The sequence below is a fragment of the Triticum urartu genome, chromosome 1 (assembly GCF_003073215.2).
Source record: "Triticum urartu cultivar G1812 chromosome 1, Tu2.1, whole genome shotgun sequence".
Lineage (NCBI taxonomy): Eukaryota > Viridiplantae > Streptophyta > Magnoliopsida > Poales > Poaceae > Triticum > Triticum urartu.
In genome coordinates this window covers 550,210,320-550,213,947 of record NC_053022.1, presented here as the reverse complement: position 1 = coordinate 550,213,947, position 3,628 = coordinate 550,210,320, and the positions used below count along the sequence as shown (strand labels likewise).

Below are 3,628 nucleotides of genomic sequence, written 5' to 3'. Positions count from 1 at the left end.
ATCATCCCGCAACTAACTCATTAGTTGCAATGCTTGCAAGGCTTAAGTGATGTGCATTACCAGAGGGCCCAGAGATACCTCTCCGACAATCAGAGTGACAAATCCTAATCTCGAAATACGCCAACCCAACATGTACCTTTGGAGACACCTGTAGAGCTCCTTTATAATCACCCAGTTACGTTGTGACGTTTGGTAGCACACAAAGTGTTCCTCTGGAAAACGGGAGTTGCATAATCTCATAGTCATAGGAACATGTATAAGTCATGAAGAAAGCAATAGCAACATACTAAACGATCGGGTGCTAAGCTAATGGAATGGATCATGTCAATCAGATCATTCAACTAATGATGTGATCCTGTTAATCAAATGACAACTCTTCGTCCATGGTTAGGAAACATAACCATCTTTGATTAACAAGCTAGTCTAGTAGAGGCATACTAGTGACACTCTGTTTTTCTATGTATTCACACATGTATTATGTTTCCGGTTAATACAATTTCTAGCATGAATAATAAACTTTTATCATGATATAAGGAAATAAATAATGAATTTATTATTGCCTCTAGGGCATATTTCCTTCAGCAAGACCATTGAACAGGATGATAAACGGCTAGCAGCGGTATGAACAACAAGAGCTTCTATGAAGGAAGATATGGAAGAGAACCAAGCCCCCAAAAAGAAAAGAAAGGTATGTAGCTTCCATCGCATTCATGTTCTACCTGAAGGAAGCAAATGTAGCTTGCAACACTAACCTATATATCTATGCAGGCACCCTCCAGCGCACCTGTAAGCGCGAATGAAGGACGTGTTTTGAGGTCTAGGGTATCAAAAGATCAAGATCATGTTGATCCTGAGCATCAGCCTTCCAAAGGTAGCCTAATGTCACTTGCTAGAATTGTTCATATTCTAACCTAATGTCACTTGCTAGAATTGTTCATATTCTAACCTAATGTCACTTGCTAGAATTGTTGTATGACTATGTTAATTTTCTTGCATGAAGAGATTACTCATGAGCTTGATGGTGATGGTAGTCAAAAGAAAGGTGGAAGAAAATTACTCGAAAGGCTAACATATATGCAAGGCTGAATCAACCCAAAATCCATATTCCACTTAATGGGGATGGACAGCCTGTTGGGCCAGATGCAACCGAATTTGCTAATTTCATTGGTACTTTGGTGAGGAAGCATATACCACCTGCAGAGTTAGATTGGCGAGATGTTGATGTAGAGAAAAAGTTGTTAGTGTGGGAGACCTTGAAGGTAGAAATGAGCATAATTTATAACTTACACACTCTTTTTTAAAGCCATCTAACTGAGTGTCCTGTTTTCTCTCATTTTAATAGGCATTTTATGAGCTGGACTCAACTGCTTTGAGCTTTGTTATCAACACTTCACACATAAAATGGAAGGATTGGAAGTCAGATTTAAAGAGGTACAAGTTTGATGCTACACTCACTGATGCACAACTTATGAAAAGACGTGACAGCAGAATTAGTGAAGCTGACTGGAAGACCCTTATTACTTATTGGAGATCTTTTGCATTTGAAGTAAGTCATCCTGCTAATCAAAACTGTAGTATATCTTTGCAGCACACTCTGTAATGGACATAGATAAACAAATATGCATGTAATGATTTGATACGTCTCCAACATATCTACTTTTCCAAACACTTTTGCCCTTGTTTTGGACTCTAACTTGCATGATTTGAATGAAACTAACCCGGACTGACGCTGTTTTCAGCAGAACTGCCATGATGTTGTTTTATGTGTAGAAAAGAAAAGTTCTCGGAATGACCTGGAAATCCACGGAGGCACTTTTTGGAATTAATAAGAATTTATGGGAAAAAGAAATAACCAAGGGGGCCAGGGCCTGTCCACGAGACAGGGCCCCCCCTATAGGGCGCGCCCCCTATCTCGTGGGCCCCCTGGACCTCCACCGACCTCAACCCCAACTCAATATATTCACGTTCGGGGAGAAAAAAATCAAGGAGAAAGTTTCATCGTGTTTTACGACACGGAGTCGCCGCCAAGCCCTAATCTCTCTCGGGAGGGATGATCTGGAGTCCGTTCGGGGCTCCAGAGAGGGGGACTCGTCGCCGTCGTCATCATCAACCATCTTCCATCACCAATTTCATGATGCTCACCGCCGTGCGTGAGTAATTCCATCGTAGGCTTGCTGGACGGTGATGGGTTGGATGAGATTTACCATGTAATCAAGTTAGTTTTGTTAGGGTTTGATCCCTAGTATCCACTATGTTCTGAGATTGATGTTGCTATGACTTTGCTATGCTTAATGCTTGTCACTAGGGCCCGAGTGCCATGATTTCAGATCTGAACCTATTATGTTTTCATGAATATATGTGTGTTCTTGATCCTATCTTGCAAGTCTATAGTCACCTATTATGTGTTATGATCTGACAACCCCGAAGTGACAATAATCGGGATACTTCTCGGTGATGACCGTAGTTTGAGGAGTTCATGTATTAACTATGTGCTAATGCTTTGTTCCGGTTCTCTATTAAAAGGAGGCCTTAATATCCCTTAGTTTTCGCTAGAACCCCGCTGCCACGAGAGGGTAGGACAAAAGATGTCATGCAAGCTCTTTTCCATAAGCACGTATGACTATTTATGGAATACATGCCTACATTACATTGATGAATTGGAGCTAGTTCTGTGTCACCCTATGTTATAGCTATTACATGAGGAATCGCATCCAGCATAATTATCCATCACTGATCCATTGCCTACGAGCTTTTCACATATTGTTCTTCGCTTATTTACTTTTCATTTGCTACTGTTACAACTACTACAAAAACCCCAAAACAATTATCTTTACTTCTGCTACCGTTACCTTTATTATCATACCACTTTTGCTACTAAATACTTTGCTGCAGATACTAAGTTATCCAGGTGTGGCTGAATTGACAACTCAACTGCTAATACTCAAGAATATTCTTTGGCTCCCCTTGTGTTGAATAAATAAATTTGGGTTGAATACTTTACCCTCGAAAGCTGTTGCGATCCCCTACACTTGTGGGTTATCAATACTAATTTCTGGCGCCGTTGCCGGGGATCATAGCTCTATTCTCTGAGTCACTTGGGATTTATATCTGTTGATCACTATGAAGAACTTGAAAGACGACAGAACTACTATTTTGCCCTCAACTACGAGGGGAGGTAAGGAACTGCCATCTAGCTCTGCACAAGATTCTCCTTCCGTTATTAGTAAACTTGCGACACCTAAACCTGCTACTGCTATGAATTCTGATATGTCGCATGTTATTTATGATGCCACTTCTACTATGGATGATGAAACTACTTCTGTGCGTGATACTACTTTGCTATTAGGTGAATTTCTTGATGAACAACTTGCTAGAGTTAGGGGGAATGAAATTACTGAAGATCCTATTATTGATGATAGTGATGATGAAGGTTCTCCCAATGATTATGTATTGCCTGTTGTTCCTAATGGTTATGTTATGAATGAAGAAGCTGCTAGAGAAATCTTTGCTTGCAATGATAGATATGATCTTAAGAAATTATTAGCTAAATGGAAGCAACAGTCTCTTAATGCTAGAATGAAACCCGATCCTGCTTTTGCTACTTCACCTATCTGTGTTACTGATAAGG

At 40.3% G+C, this 3,628-nt stretch overlaps 1 long non-coding RNA gene across 1 annotated transcript; it reads left to right on the top strand.

The window, feature by feature from the left end:
• The first annotated feature begins 645 nt into the window (after positions 1 to 645).
• On the top strand, positions 646 to 1,494 carry LOC125538956. Its single transcript, XR_007296581.1, has 4 exons — positions 646 to 688; positions 769 to 871; positions 1,001 to 1,259; positions 1,343 to 1,494. It is a non-coding gene; the product is annotated as an uncharacterized LOC125538956 (long non-coding RNA).
• Positions 1,495 to 3,628: the final 2,134 nt, after the last annotated feature.